The sequence below is a fragment of the Chinchilla lanigera genome, unplaced genomic scaffold (genome assembly GCF_000276665.1).
Source record: "Chinchilla lanigera isolate Chin_1 unplaced genomic scaffold, ChiLan1.0 scaffold00012, whole genome shotgun sequence".
NCBI classification, from domain to species: domain Eukaryota; kingdom Metazoa; phylum Chordata; class Mammalia; order Rodentia; family Chinchillidae; genus Chinchilla; species Chinchilla lanigera.
The window spans coordinates 30538865-30555274 of NW_004955413.1; the positions used below are offsets into that span (position 1 = coordinate 30538865).

The 16410-nt window shown below is 59.4% G+C and overlaps 1 protein-coding gene across 2 annotated transcripts in view; it reads right to left on the reverse strand.

Annotated features, from left to right (window-relative positions):
* Positions 1 to 16410, reverse strand: part of Celsr1 (cadherin, EGF LAG seven-pass G-type receptor 1) — a gene marked incomplete at its 5' end in the record, with an annotated part of 105931 nt that overhangs the window by 83671 nt on the left and 5850 nt on the right.

The following is a 16410-nucleotide window of genomic DNA, read 5'->3' on the forward strand; positions in this document are numbered from 1 at the left end:
AATCAGAAATTGCTCAAAAATCCGAAACCTTTTGAGTGTGATGTCAGCGCTCAAAAAGTCTCAGGGTAGGGGCTGGAGATTTAGCTCAGTGGCACAGCGCCTGCCTGGCAAGCGCAAGGTCGTGAGTTCGATTCCCGAGGGAAAAAAAAAAAAGTCTCAGGGTCTGAAGTGTCTGGACTCTGGACTTTTGGGCCAGGTATGTTCCACCCATAAAGTCTGCCAATGGTCTTAGTTCAGGGCAAAGGCCCTGGGTTCGATCCCCAGTATTGCAAAAACGAAAAAAAAAAAAAAGTCAAGTTGTTGAAGGGCACACAGAGAAGCATAAATAAAAAAGACCAACCAACTTCCCACAACCACAGTGAAAACAAATACATGGCAAAAGATATCACTGAGTAAGAAGAAAAGTTCAAGATTACAAAAAAAAAAAAAAAAATGCAGAAAGTCGAACAACCACAATACATAGAGAGAAACATGAGCTGATGAAAGACAAGTAGTCCGACTGAAAAAGGAGGCTGGTGATTCACAGAAGCAGCAGAACAGCCTAGAAGCCGACGGACACAGCACTGTGCTTAAGGGAGACACGCATGAGGAGGGAAGGCATCTGCTTACACCCAGAGGAGCAGAGAAGGCGAAAAGATGCATCCCTCCTTCAGGTACGGCAAGGACGTTAACAGGGCTATGGGAATATAAAACGTACAAAAATCCAGCCGACACAGAGGGCCGGGCCCACACCAGGAAGACAGCGCTGGGGCGAGGGGCCAGGCCGGTCCTCCCGGGCAGTAGGAAGCTCCAGGAACCATCTCGCACTCCATGGAGAGGGCAGCAGAGAAACGTCTGCACCCTTAGGAAAATGCACGAACAGAGACGCCCACACAGGCACTTCCTGTTTTCTCTACTTCCAGTTGTCTGAATTTTCACAAGGTTGCTTTAGAGTTTCACTCATAACATCCTGCAGATTTTTAAAAAATAAAATAAACCTACTTCACCCACCCTCGCCCTCCCTCAGAAAAGCATCTCTGGCAGCTGCCGGGCTGGGGAAGGACCTGGCTGTGTGCACGGCACCCATGTGGCAGCCTGGCACCTGGCAATCGGCAGCCCGGCCAGCAAGGGTGGGCACCTCCCATCTCCTGGCACCCTTCGCTGCCCCCAGTTTTCCAGATGTAGACTCAACCCCTCTGCTACCCTCAGCCCACAGCCCTTGGCATGGCCACGTCCACCTAGCGTCTAGCTGACCAGGTGCCCAGGTCTCGCACCTGGAGTTCACACCCATCTCCCAGACTGCTTTGTTAGGAGGGTGCTCCTAGAACATCCCACACCGAAGTTCTCAAACCGTTTCGGGGTTCACGGTCGCCTAGAAAAGCGGCTGAGACATACTGCAGTCGGGGGCTGCAGGTCTCCGTGGCAGCATCTGGATGTGGACAGAGGCCAAGATCTCCCGGGAAAGATGCCTGAGTGTCCTGGGAAGGCCCGATACCCCAGCTTCTTCTCTGTCGTCTGCCCCTGGCACTGCCTGGATGTGCCCCACAGGCACTGGAAATCCTTTTTCCATAAAACCCAGCACCAACAGAGCTCGCAGGTCAGCCTCCTACAGAGTCCCAGGGGCCACGGACGAGGAGCCACGGCTGGGCCTCCATCCACTCAAGGCCTGCGGTCTGGGAGAACCGGGGCACCCTCGACGGTCAAAGCCACAGCCACCAGCTCCGCTTCAGCAGGCAAACGTGTCCTCCTCGATCAGACCCTCCCCCTCCCCCGGGGCACCAGGGGCTTCTGGCTGCCCGCAGCACCTCTCATGTGCTCGGGGGACAGCTCTGGGACAGCCCTCTGCGCTTCACTCCAATCACTCCGGACTCTGCCTCGCCCCACCAGCTGCAGCGAGTGGCCATCTTGGTCACCACACTGTCCTAGGGCCTGAGAGGTGGGTGGCAGGGTGTGGGACCCGCAGTGGCCACTAACCAGCTCCTGCCTGCTCCTCCCGGGGCACCAGCACGAGGCCCTGAGGCAGCTCCTGCCCACATGGGATCAGCACCAGGGGCAGGGGCCTCGGCGCCCTCTGTCCAGACGCCCCCAGCACCACAGGGTCTGGCACCTGCAGACGCCCATAGGCCTGTGGAGGTGGCCACCAGCCAGACCCCGGCCCAGCTCCTGTCTTCCCGCACAGGGCTGCCCAGGTCTGCGTTATGGCCCCCGTGTGGCGGGCAGATCCGAGGAGCTGAGGGGACAGGGAGGGGCGTTGCACCAGGCCACGCGTGGCTGCTCCTGCTCGGTCACCCCAGCCCTCCCCAGCGCCTCCGAGGTGTGGCATTTCTCACATGCCTGCCCCTCCCCACTACAGGACCTGCTTGTGCCAAATTCCATCTGCACTGCGGGCCCCTTCAAAGCGGCCTCCTGCCCTCCTCTGTCCTCTCTGCCATCGAGCGGGGCGTCCAACCCAGCCCAACGGCCGGCCCCGCCCGCCCAGAAGATGCTGGGGGGGGGGGGAGGGGAGACACAGAATCGCCAGGCTTCTAAAAAGGCTCTCGGGGTACGCACGTGTGTCTGTGTGAACAGCACCCCCGGCCCCTGCAGGGCCAAGGCACGCTGCCCACCCCATGCTGTCTTCACGGGCCCAGCCCCACACCAACCCCAGGGCCACGTCCCAGGACCCACGCAGAGGGGGCCTGGTGTTCAGAGTGACGGCACAGGTCTGGGACAACTGTCTCAGTGAGTAGGCAGGGGGCATCTGGCGAAGATTGAGGACGTCCTAGGCTGTCAGATTGGGGGGCACTATGCCAGGCTATGTGGTGGAGACACCAGGGACCCAATGCGGCCATTGGCGTGGACTGCACTGAGAGAGGTCCCTGCTCCAGCCGCAGACAGGACAGAGTGGGGGCAAGGGAGGGTCTGTGGACTCCTGAGGAGGGGCTGGCCTTGGGGCCTCGGGAGGAGGGGCTGGGGGCCGGAGTGGCTTCCAGGTGCCACTCACAAGGCCAGGCCAGGGCCAGTGACTGCACACGTGAAGATCGTGACCCAGCCGTGAGGACGGACACCAGGGTGGCCATCCTGCCTGCCCTCACCCGATACCCACTCTAGGAGCACAGGTGACAAGGCTGGGACTCCACATCTGCTCTGGCAGAACCCCTCTCATCTAGCACAGGGGGGGCCCTCGACGTTGTGGGAAGGACAGGGAGGGGAAGGGCCCCCCCAGTGCCCCCCACAGGGCAGGAGCAGTGCAGGGAGGGACAGATCCCTTCCTGGGGCGGGACAGCAGATGAGGACGCTCAGGGAACACTGGCTTGGCCATCTCTGACCCCTCTGCATCCGGTGGACTCGGGCAGCTGGAGGGGTACCTTTGGAGTCTGTCTCTGACCCCGTGAGTTGCAACTGTGAACGCTAAGTCCTTCAGGTGCGAAATCAATGATTTTTTTAAAGCAAACAAAACACTCAGCTCGGTGGGTTGCAGGGAGCCTGGAGCACCCCTCTGCCGGGCTTCTGGGGTAATTAAAGCAAGCCAGACACACAAACAGTGCTTCAGAGCCGCATTGTCCCCAGACAAAGCGCCGGCTCTTCAATGCGAGGGCCCCAGAGGTGCCTGCGAGGGGCTCAGGAGCGCCTGTCACCATGGCAACGCTGGCCCCAGCGCCTGGAGAAGGGCCAGGCACTGCCAACACCAGAGAGGCCGCTGGGCCTCCACAGAGCACGGAGAGGGACCGCGACCTCACAGGCACGCGTGGCCTGGACGTCAGGAGAAGCAGGCTGAGGAAGGATTAATGGCCACTTAAGACAGACCAGGGCTGGCGGGGGCGCAGTGGTCTACAGGGAACAGGCAGGGAGACCACAGGTATGAGGGCCTCTGGGGTGATGGCCCGGGGACAGGCAGGGCCCGGATGTGCACAGGGACCTCCTGGGAGGCGGGCTCCCGCTGCCATCCTCCACCAGATCGAGAGAGGCTGGCATCGCAAGCAGTGGGCTGCCTGCCTGCTGCTCCGCCAGGGTGCTAGGCGGGAGGGTCCCCTGCCAGCCACTTCACTAGGAGGAAGTCACCTCCTCCTTCCCTCCCGGTGTCAGCTTTCAATTCTGCCTTGGCCCTGGCAAGGTGCCACCTGCAGAAAATGCAGCAAGGCCCCTGGGGTCCTGGGGTCCTGAGCGTCACCCGGCCCAGGGCTGTGCTCCCAGCTTCCAGAGCTCAGGCTGGGACAGGGACACGGAGTAACACTGCAGTGGGCACTCGGCACACGCTGCCATCTCAACAGGACAGCACCCCCATAACCCAGCCCCACCCCCACCCCACCGCTGCTTCCCGAGGCCACTGCCTCGGCCAGCGCACCTGGGGACCGGGGCACCTGGGAACCGACACTGCACAGGAGCCGGCCACCCGCCGGGATCCACGCAGGGACTGGCAGGGTCTGGCAGTGACTTCACTCCCCTGAACATCAGACAGCCCCGGGGGAAGGTGCCCATGGCCACATTAGGCAAAACACCTGGATGCTGGGTGTGGTGGCCCAGACCTGTAATCCCTGCACTCCAGGAGGCTGAAACAGAAGAAAGCAAGTTGGAGCATAGCCTGGCCAATTTTGCACTTTAGCAAAAACCCTGTCTCAAGATAAAAGAACGAAGAAAGGGCTGGGAGTCAGCTCCGTGTGAAGCCCCAGTAGAGGAGGAAAAAAGTCAAAGCCAACCCCACTCGGGGCCCTGAGTATCACAGGGTGCTGGGAGCAGCCCAGGAGACTCCGAGGCAGAACAGTGCCAGTCAGCACGCCGCAACATGGAGGGGCGAGGAGCCCGCCGGGAGACCCCACCCGGCTGCTGCAGCTGACCTCAGCCCTGCCCTGGCCAGCGGTCCCCGAACCCGGTGTGCACCCCTGTACAGAGGGCGCCCGCAAATGTAGGCTGCCCTGGGCCCCAGGCTTCGTGACTAGCTCCTGGAATCACACGACGAGCACAGACGCCCCTTGGGATCCGATCCTTCCTGAACCTCAGGTCTCTCCCGCCTTCGGGTCCTCCAAGCCAGAATCACCGCCAACCTGCCTGGATGCCCCGCTGGCCCAGAGCGGTCTGCGTGCTCGGCCCAGACTCGAGGGCTGGCCGGACGGCAGGGGCAGGAGGGCAACCCTGGGGTCCCACCAAGGGTCCGAGGAGCAAGGCCAGGGCTCTACGCTGTGCTGACCTCAGCCTCCCTCACCCCAGCCTGTGTGGCCGCAAGCCCTGGGCCCAACACACATGTAGGACACTGAGTATCCAGCCAGGTGAGGCTGAGGTCCACCCTGCACTGGGCTCAGTCCAATCTAGTCCCCAAGGGAAAGGCAGGACAGGCCCAACGACACCCCCAGCCACACAGGACGGCCCACAGAGTCATCTCACCAGCTCTCGGTCCAGACTATGGGACCAGTCCTCAGCCCCAGCCAGGCAGGTGCCTGAGACCCGCAGGCCCCAGCCTGGCCCTCCCAGGGGACTGCAGGCTCCAGAGCCTCCCCACTCAGAGTCCCCAGGTCACCTGGCCCCAGGCAGGACAGCTCCCGGTTTGTTAGGTAAAAGGGAAGTGGCTCGCCCTAAACACAAACTCTGGGCAGGCTCAGACAGGAAACAGAGGGAGAGTGCTCTCCCAGGGCAGAGACAAGCTCGGCCAGGATCAGGACAGTGGGGTGCAGGCGAGGCCTAGTACAGGTGGGCATCCTCAGGCGCTGGCACCCAAAGCTGGAGCCCAGCTACACACAGGCTTCGGGGCTGGGGGACTCGAGGCACAGACCCGAACCAGGCTTTGACGTCCCGACAAGCCTCCCGGGCCACACACCTACCTGTCTGTGTGACCACCAAGCTCCCAGCGCCAGCATGGGATGGCTGGCCCCTGCAGGACCCGCTAGAACATGCAGCCTGTTCTGCAGATGCCAGCACATCCATGCCATTGTCATTCAGGTTAAGAACGCAGGAAAAGCCGAACACAGTGGCACACACCTGTAACCCACCGCTTGGGAGGCTGAGGCAGGAGGATTCCAAGTTTAAGGCCAACGTGGACAATTAATGAAACCCTGTCTCAAACAAAATGAAAAGGGCTGAGGATGCAGCTTGTTAGTGCACTGGGCCAGTGCAGGATGCAGCTTGTTAGTGCACTGCTCGCCTATCATGCATGAGGCTCTGGGTTCAATCCCCTGTAAGGCCAAAATAGAAAAAAGATACAGAAAGCAGCAGGAATTTAAAAACCTTCAAAACGGCGCTACCCTCTGGTCCACTTCTACAAAGTTACTCGAAAAGGAAGAAAAGAAAACCCAGGCCATCATAAAGGGTATAGGTCCCAGCAAACAACTGAGAAGGTCTTGGACTGATCATCGGGTCTGCTATGCAGCCATTCAGAGCGTCAGCATAGTCACTGAGATGCCCGGGACAGTGGGTGAGTAAGCACAGGCTGCTGGGCCAGGTATTTCTGAAAACCATGCCCATCCCAACGTGCACACGGAAAAAACCAGGTAGGGAGCACCACACGCGTAATTACGAGTCCGGAGTAGCAAGATGACAGGGTCTTCGCATTCACCTTACCCCACGCATTGCAGGGAGGCGAGTGAGTGTGTTATTACGGGGGCCAGACAGGCCCTGGGCTCAGCCCCAGCCTGGCTGTCAGCGCTCTTCTTGCAAAGCAGGGGCTGGACGTCCAACCACGGTGTCTCCCAGGCTGCTCCAGACCTGCAGGCCCTGGCCAGGGCCTGCCCATGGGAGCCACGGTGCTTATTAGGAGGGAGGAGGGAGGAGGGAGGGAGGAGGGAGGGCCCCCCTCCCCCGGGTGGTGCAGGCCTATAACCTGGGAGGCTGAGGCAGAAAGACTGCAAGTTCAAGGGGCTGGGGATTTAGCTCAGCGGCACAGCACCTGCCTGGCAAGCACAAGGTCGTGAGTTCAATTCCTGGTACAGGAAAAAAAAAAAAAAGAAAGATTGCAAGTTCAAGCCCAGCCTGGGCAACTGAATGGCTAAGCAAGACCCAGTCTCATAAAAATTTCTGAAAGGGCTGGGGATGTAGCTCACTGCAAAGGCCCTGGGTTCAATCCCCAGTACGGTGGGGGGAGGCAGGAGGAAGTCACTGTGTGCAGCAAGGCTGGGGGACAGGGGCACAGCTCCTCCTGTCAGGAGGCAGAGCCACAGGGCTGGGGACAGTAGGGAGTAGACGCGCCCTCTGCACCCCAGCTCCAGGCCCCCACGTTAAACCCTTCCTGCTTGAGCCACGTGGAACAGCCGCTGCTTTCCAGGCTGGACACGCCTGGCTCATCAGCTACACTATTTCTTTCAGAAGCTGGGGGACCTGGAGAGAACCTGTGAGCACGGCGTTTCCTAGGGTGGGAATTAAGCCCGGCACACACGGTGGCACACCCACCCCACCTGGCACCTCCCGAGATGGGCAAGGGCTTCGAGGCAGGGCAGCAAAGATGTGCGTGCCAGGCTCCAGGGGTGCCGGTGTGGGGCGGCGACCCCAGGCAGGGTGTCCACAGAAAGCGGGAGGTGGCTCGGCCCAGAGCCCCGCTCTGCAGGACAGTATGGGACCCACAGAGAGCGGGCACCAGGGCAGGAACGCACTCCAGGCAGGAGCCAGGAGGGAGGCCGACCCAAGGCCTCAGCCCCAACGCCGCTGTGCTGGGTGGCCCCAGGAGAGGCCACGCCCTCAGGGATGCAGCTGGCAGCCCCACAGGCATAGGGGACGGGCGGGAATCAGCCAGGGCAGAGAGTGGACCCTCGGGTTCCAACCGCAGGCCCACGCGTGGGTCCCACGGGGCAGGGCTCAGACGGAGCGCAGGGCAACCGAGTCATGAGGTAGCAGTCAAGGCTAGCGGACTGCAGGACCTGTGGGGCTGCGTCTGCCCAGGAATTTGCATTTTACCTCACTCGGCCCAGGCAGGCCACTGAGTTGGGGGAAGAAAGGCCAGGACAAACAGAGGTTTCGCACCCCTGGGCTCCAGCCCCACCACCGACAGGCCGGGAGCGGCCCTCCTCGCCAGCCTCCGCTCAGGTCACCGTGTCCGCTCCTTCAGGCCACGCCCGACAGCTGATTGGTGAGACCAGCGAGTCCTGCAGTTTGCAACACCCTCCCGAACAGCAGTGAGGCGAACCCCGGATGATACAGAATATTCCAGGTTTAAAGATGTAAAAACAGCCCCCAACACCCACAAGCTCAGGCTGATGGAAACGTCGTGCAGCTCACAGCGGCGGGGGCCCCAGGACCCGTGAAGGCAACGCCACCACGAGCTCAGGCCGAGGGTGAGCCGGGGACACCAGCTGACAAAAGGGGAACTGTCCTCAGAGGTAGAAATTCTGGCAGTTGACTCAGTTTACCCCCTGTTGCTAAAAGGCAAGGCCACATCAGTGCTAAGGAGGACATAGACCCCGCCAGGGAACCCCAGAACACATCGGCAGCCCCTTCTCCCCGCCACAACAACCAGGGCTCCTCTTTTCCCTCGTTCTGCCACTCAGCTCCCCCGGCCCCAGACACGGTCCTTCCACTCCCCCAGCACGCACAATGCTCTAAACACACGCACAACCAGATGTGGTGGCGCACATCTGCAATCCCAGCACCCAGGAGGCTAAGGCAGGAGGATCGCTGCAAGCAGGAGGTCAGCCTGGGCTACACGGCAAGACCTTGTCTCAGAAAACCAAAAACTAAATAAGCAAAAAGTCCACTCTCAGGACGCTACCACCCCCAGGTGGGACAGGAAGCTGTGCTGCTGCCCTGCCAGAAGAAGCAGAGCCAGGGCTGACCCCAGAGCTCCTCCCCAACCCTAACAGCCCTGCCCACCACTGAGCTCCCCAAGCCCATGGCCCAGCTGCCAAAGTCACGAGACCCCTTTTGTTTGGCCTTTGAGACTGAACCCAGGACCTTTGCACCAAGCTACACCTGCAGCACTTTCTTCTCGCTTAGTGGTCAAGTTGCCCTGGCTGGGTTTGAACTTGGGATCCTCCTGCCTCAGCCTCCCAGAGTGCTGGGATTCCAGGCATGCTCCACTCCACCTAGCTTCCCCTTTGGATTTTTGAAGCCAGTTATAAGGGGAAGACAACCAGAAGGCGGGGCTGGCCTGCAGCAGAGGGCACAGACAGAGGCCACCGGTGGTGGGAAAGGACCCAGAGTGTTGTGGTGTCCAGCCCTGGCAGCTCTCACCCCACAGGTCCCTGCACAAAGGGACAACCTCGCCCTCCCAGCCCCTGCTGCCTCTGTTTTTCAGGCTGCACAGAACAGAGCTGCCAGCTGCAAGCCTGGCCCCGGACAGGCCCTGCCCAGCTTCACCCTGCACCACGGTCGTGTCTACCCAGCAGCTGAGGGATAGAAAACACCAGGAGGAAACAGAATTCGGGCTGGGAACACAGCGGGTCTCCCAGGCCAAACCGGAAACCCAGACAGCTGTCCTGACCTGAAAGCCACCGGCTTCCCACCCGCGGCCACCTTGGTCTGCCCCACCCACCAGCACTGAGCATCTGACCTTGGGCACCAGGCAGTGCCTGGGACCACAGTCAGCGCAGACGTGCCAGGCCTGCAGCCCCAACCCGGCTTCTCAGACCTCAGGGACGTGACTGCGCTCACCCTATAACTCACGCCACTGGTTTCCTGTCCCGGGCACACACAGGCGCCCCGACCTCGGCAGCCACGTGCCTGACGGGCAGGAAGCTTCGCAGAACAATAAACCTTCATATTTTCCACTCTCTCTTTGAAGGTTTGAGGCACTTTTGATTGCACATTAGAATTTTCCATGCTGGAGAGAAGGCTAAACGGGAGAGGTCACACTCACATCTGTGTCACACCGCTTCAGGGGACAGGGAGGAAGCACTGTTGTCCTAAAACAGGCACAGTGGAGCAGAACTGTCATTCCAGTTCCTCAGGAGGCTGAGGCAGGAGGATCATTTGAGCACAGAAGTTCAAAGCCAACTTGGGCAATTTAACAAGAACCCATCTCTAAAGCAAACAAAACAAAACAAAACAAAACGAGTCTGATGAGCTAGACTCCCTCCCTCTGCATCGTCCCCACCACCCCAGAATTCCTAAGTCATTCAGGAGGTGGGAAGCCTGTGGGGACTGAGCTGATGGAGCTCCCACCTGTGTGACACCCCAAGTCAGAGGAGGACCAAGGAGCAGAGTCCAGAGGTGTCTCATGGCACAAGGACCAGGGAGGCTGGTGTGGCTCAGAGCTCAGGACTCCTCTGAGAAGGAGGCGTTGGGTGGCAGTGTCCCGCGCTGCATTCCAGCAGGCCCCCCGCAGTCCTCCTCCTCCGGGGACATCAGGTAACACTGCTTCCAGTGTCAAAATACCAAGACAATCGTGGCTGGACCAGTGCAGGGAGCCAGCAATCTAGAACACAGGCCTCTATCTAAGGGTAGCAGCCCGGAAGCCCGAAGCTGGGGCCGACACAGCCCTGGGCACCCTGTCAACCAGTGCAACACAATCTGTAGGCACCCATAACCCCAACCCTAAAGCCAACTTTAACCCTAACCCTAAGCCCTAAACCCTAACCCATAACTCTAACCCTAAAGCCAACTTTAATCCTAACCCTAAGCCCTAAATCCTAATCCATAAACCTAACCCTAAAGCCAATTTTAACGCAAAGCCATAAACCCTAACCCTAACCCTAAATCCAACCCTAACATGCACTCAAATAAGCAGAGATCTTATCCGTGAACCAGGCACAAAGTGTAGATGAAAGTGCTTGGTCCTTTTACGACGTCAGGACACAGGCTCAGAGTTCAGAAAGGCACATGGAATGTGAGACATCCAAGCCCAGCAGGAGGCCCCGGTGCCGGGCGATGACCAGGACAGGCTGCAGAGAGCTACAGATGCCTACCTCCTGGTGCAAACCGCACCTGAGGCCCGCAGCACTGCACCTGCTCCCACACCTCCGCCCAAGGGCGGGCACGGCTTCACCGGGCTCTTGTGTTTGCTGACAGCTTTACTGTAATAAAGTATACATAAACTGCAACTCGCCACCCCGGGCCACAGGTGCATCTCACCACCAGCATCCTCCTCTTCCACCTCCCCAAAAGCAACTCTGGGCACGGAACCCCAGCCCCTGGCCACTGCACGACTGCTCACCGGGCATGAGGTGGGACCTCACTGTGCTTCTGACGGACATTCCTCTATTCACGAGTGACGATCAGCATCATTTCACACCCTTTGTAGCCACCTGTATCTCTTCTCAGTACTACAGATTGAATTCGGGGGTTCCCACCCACTAGGCAAGCGCTCTGCCGCTGAGCTGTACCCTCACTCCTTTTTATTTTGAGAAAGGGTCTCACTCAGTTGTCCAGGCTGCCCTTGAACTTGTAATTTTCCTGCCTCAGCCTCCTGAGTAGCTGGGATTACAGCCCTGCGCCACCATGCTGGTTACTGTTTGTATCTTTTAGGGAAATGTCTGTGCAAGCCTTCGGCCCTCTTTCGAACCAGGTTGTCTTCTTGCTGAATTATAGCTCTTTATGTACTCCACATATTAACCCATCACCACATGCCTGACATATGAATGTTTTACAACAGATTCCAAATGAGCTCGTTTCTCGGCACGGTGGTACAAAGGGGCAGGAAAGAGAACGTTTACCAAGTCACAGCACCCCTGGCTGGACTTCTGTTTTTCTGATCCCCACCCCGGGACAGGCAGGGGCTGGGGTGAAGGGGTCCTGAGCAGCTTCCCTGCACGGGGACCACAGCAAGCCAGGGTGGCTGTGCTCAGGCAGCCAGGAGAGCACAAGCCAGGCCTCATCTCCCGGAAACCCTCACTCTCTCTCCGACACCAGGGTCAGTGCTCAGAGCAAGTCCATGGCCAGCGGGTAACCAGCAGCACCCTGAAGGACCACGGCCGGGACCACGGCCTCGCGCAGCACTCCCCAAGTGGGACTGCACAGTAGCTGAATACTAGCTCCATCCTGGCTAGGAAAACAATCGGCTCGCTGATCCCCAGTTACTGCCTTGCAAAAGCCCTTATCTGCGAATGCTAACACAGCGTGCGGTTTCCCTGGAATGCACTGCTGTTAGCTCTCCTTAACCAACCATTTAGATTAGATAGGAAAAAAGATCCTGAAACGACCAAGGAAGATACAGACCTGGGAGTGAAAACAAACTATTAAAGAAAAAACCTGGGTGGATGGACAGACAGATGGATAGATGGACAGACGGATGGACGGACAGATGGATGGACGGACAGACGGACAGACAGACAGAGAGATGGATGGTTGGGGGACTAGGAGGGAGGGGAGAGAAGAGCAGGGAATCTGGGCTCCTGGAGGTGGAGGCCCTCAAAGGGCAGGCCCATAGCTGCCGTGAGGTGTGGGTCCTCACCCGCCTCACACAGGGGCTTCACTGGCCCCCAACACTGCCCCACTCAGGGAGCTGCCCTTCCCGGCCCGGCGCCCCCACACCTGCACTACGCAGCTCCTCAGGCAGCACAGCACACGACTTCACAGGGGTGGGGACCACCCTCCTGCCCAGGCAGGACGCGCCCTGACTCTCAGCCCTCCTGCTTCTGGGCACACAGACCCTCGCGCTGAGCTCCTGGGCCCGCGTCCTGGGGAGTGCCCGGTCCCTGAGGACCTCCACAGCAGCCTCTCTGGAGGACAGAGGGAGCCCTGGAAGGACACGAGAGCTGGCACAGAGCGGATTCCCACGGACCGGAAGTGGGGGTCACACTAGGCCTGGGATGGGGGAGATACAGGCAGCACCGGGCAACAACGACAGAGATGGCCTGGTCCAGCAGGCGAGCCACACCTCAATGTGGCCAGAGTGAAAGGGGGACAGGGAGAGGGAAGGGAGAGCCTTCACCTTCCCCACATTTCCTTCAGGGACAAGAACCTCACAGAGGAGACGAGGCCAGGGGCTGAGACACAGGGCCGCAGGGCCACACCGGCCCTGTCCTCAACTGTCCTGGGGCCCGGTCAGCTTCACATACATCTGAAGACCTGACATCAGGCCACCCCCAGGGCAACTCTGAGGCCACACTCCATCGCCTCAAGATAACACAGGCCCCTGGAAGCCCAGAACTGAGCCTCCCCTACCACTGCCATCCGGACCCCGCTGGACCCCGTCCTCTGACCTGTGGGTCGGGAGGAAAGGTGCTGCCGTGAAAGCCTCCCTACCCACAGCTCTGTCCAGTGGCCACAGGCTCCTGCTGGCTGCCAGGAGGCCAGGGGAGTGACAGGAAGGCATACATGACAAAGGGGGAGCTGAGAAAGCGGGCAACAGCACCCCACACCAGCCCCACCGCCAGCCACGCGTAACAGGTAAGCCTCGCCCCTGTTCCCCTGGCGGTGACCCGCCCCACTGTATAGACGACACCCTGGCGGGGCTGCTGGGAGACGAGGACTGGAAAGACGCCCCTCCTGCAGGGAAGCCCAGCGTACAGGGTCCACCTCCAGCCTCGAGGCCCCAGTTCTCAGAGTCCCCTGGTGTCCCCCAGCAAACTGCCCACCACCCAGGAAGGTTAATACGGAGAGCGGGGATGGCTGGAGAGGTGTGTCCCACACAATGCGCCCTCATGGCAGCCTCCACACGCGGGCGTGTGTGCGTGCACTTTATTTGTCTAAAAAAGAACTCCTGGTTTCATCTACAGGAGGACTTGGAGAAGGGAGCCTGGCATGAAACTGGAGGTAAAGGGCTGGAGCGAGGCCTTGCCAGCTTGGGAGTGCCACACCCCACGGGCAAACTGATTACCAAGGCACCCACAAGTTCATACCTGACGCAAAAGCACTGGGAATTCGCCCAGCGTGGTGGCGCACGCCTGTAATCCCAGCACTCAGGAGGCTGAGGCAGGAAGATCGCTTCGAGTTCAAGACCAGTCCAGGCTACAAAATGAGCTTAAGACCATCCTGAATTACATAGCAAGACCCTCTCAAAAACAAACAAACAAACAAACAAACAAAAAAAAGCACTGAGAAATCAGCCCTTGGGTTTTCCTAGAAAATGCCCAGCCCTTTCCCCTGGGCCATGGCAGGAGGGGTTGGGGTGGCTCGGGGTACTCTGGGGTGCTGAGCCAGGCAGGCAGCTGCCTCCCCAGGGCGCCCCTTGGACCCATTCCAGAAATGACCCACAGCTATTTGCCAGGCCCAGACCACGGCAGGCGGCCGAGGGGACTCTCACTCTCCACAAAGAAGCGACCACCAACACCTGGCTGGACCTTCAAGCCCAGCCTGCCTGTGTCCTCAGGGACCCCGTGACCATTCCAACACCAACACCCCAGGAAACAACCGGAAGCCAGTGAACTAAAAAGTGAACTAAAAAGGCCAGCGGGCGACTCCTCGTGCCTCCCGACCTCCAGGAATTTAACCCTGGGCACTTAGATGAACCTGTGTTCGGCTTACAGGACACAGAAAACGCTGAGAAAACTATCTCCCTGGAAGCCGTGACCTGAGAAAACCACGCCAAACTTAGGAGTATTTTCCACACGCTGTGCCGCACCAGATAAAATCTGCCTCTGTTTGAATCCAAGTGCTGGCGAGACCGGGCCCGTGGCACGGAGCCGCAACCCACACCATGGCACCGCTGCCTGGCAGCAGGCTTCGGCACCAGGTTTCAGGGCGGACAGGCGTCTGCGTCAGCCCAAACCCGAGTGGGCTCCGGGACAGTGACCTCTGACCCTGGGTGTCACCACAAACATGGGCCACTTTCTGGGTGTGAGGGCGGCAGCCCTCCTGACCGGCTCCTGCCAAGGGCTCAAGACGCTTTCCCACTGTCCCACCTGCCTGCCACGTCACCCGGTGCCAAGGTGGGTGCCCTGTCCCCAGTGCGTCCCCAGTGTCCCTGTGGCCTGTGTCCCCCCTTCTAGCCCCTGAGGCTGCTCCTTCCACTGCCCCTGCTCCCCGGCCCCAGGTCTGACGACCGAAAGAGAAGCTGCAGTTAGTGCTTGCTTCGGCAGCACATACACTACAACTGGAGAAGCAGCTGTTATGGCCCTGACACCCAACCGGCGCAGTGCTCAGTGATCCCCACCCCAGCACCCCAAAAGGTGCACGACAGGTAGAATTGCAGGACAGGCTGGGGTGCTGTGCACACCAAGCTCTCCCCAGCCGTCACCTGGGCCTCCATCCTGGGGGCTCCCCTGAGCCCTGGCCGTGTCTACACCCTGCTTACACCCAGCAGCTCCATACCCCTGCTCCTCAGAGGGGCTCCCCAACACTCTCCACTCTGCCTCTTGAAGAGACACATGGGTCCGCCCTTGGCTGATCAAGTCACGCCTCTGCCCCCAGGGCCAGACAATGTCGATCACAGGACTCCACAGCCCACAGCGGCCAGAGCTCCTGAGGGGAGACCAGGTCCTGTCCTCACGGCCTACATCTCCTGCCCCGGGTGCTGCTACCCAAAGCAGGATCGCATGGGCATGCCCACCCTTGGTCTGCTCAACGCTGCGACGGAGGAGGGGCCAGGACCGCCCAGATCAAGAGGCAGCGGCAGGAGAATCAAGCGTGCTAAGACAGCAGAGACAGGAACATTTCCTGGCACGTGGAACATGGTGGCTCAACTTGTCCCAACATCCTCACAGAGGGGCCCGGCTCAACCTCCTGCGCCTTTCTCCGCCCTCCCTGCCCACGGTGACCTGCTTGGCGGTGGCAGTTGGGCCGTGGGCCCGGGCATTTGCCCCCAACCTGCCACAACCTGCACCCCTCCAACCACACGCCACATCAGTACCCCCGGCCTCTCCTGCCCTTAAACAGCTCTGAGCCCTTCAAAGGCGCCTAACTCTTCCAGGATGGCTTATGTCACTCTCCAAATGCAGCTGGGTTCTACCTGCGGGTTTGGGAGGAAATGTGACACCAGACTCAGCCGGCACCTCTCAGCTCCCTGCTTCCTTGTTTGTAATCTTCTCCTTAAAAGTCACCTCAGCATCCTGCATTTCACTAGGCAAATACTCGTTAAAACTTTATCAAGCCTAGACGACTTCACACCACCCACTCCCTCCAAAGTAAACAGCGAAAAGGTTACTCAATCTCTATTCCGCTGAGTTCTAGTATTTTCTAACACGTCTGAATGACTCACCAACCAATCATCTCTACCCCTCAAATGCTGCTTTTCCCACATCTACTGGTCTGCAACAGGCATCCAAGGAGAGGCAGGGGCTGACCGCCAGCGCGTCCTGTGAGGCATGGCCGGGCCCTGGACCCAAGGCACACACGTGCTCTAGAGTTAAAAACACCAATGTTGCCAGGCGTAATAGTACATGCCTATAGCCCCAGCACTTGAGAGGCTGAGGCAGGAGTGTCACCAAGAGTTCAAGCATGGGCTACACAGTGAAGTCAAGGCTATCCTGAACTACAAGACCCTGTCTAAAAAAAGACAATAAATCAATCAATTAGTACAAAGCACCGCTTATATAAATGCCCGGGTGCTGCTGCTCAAAGCAGGGTCCCATGGGCACGCCCACCCTGAGGCCCGTCAGCCAAGCACCGCTGTCAAAAGTCCCTATGGTAGGATTTAAGATGTCACTCAGGGAGCTGGGC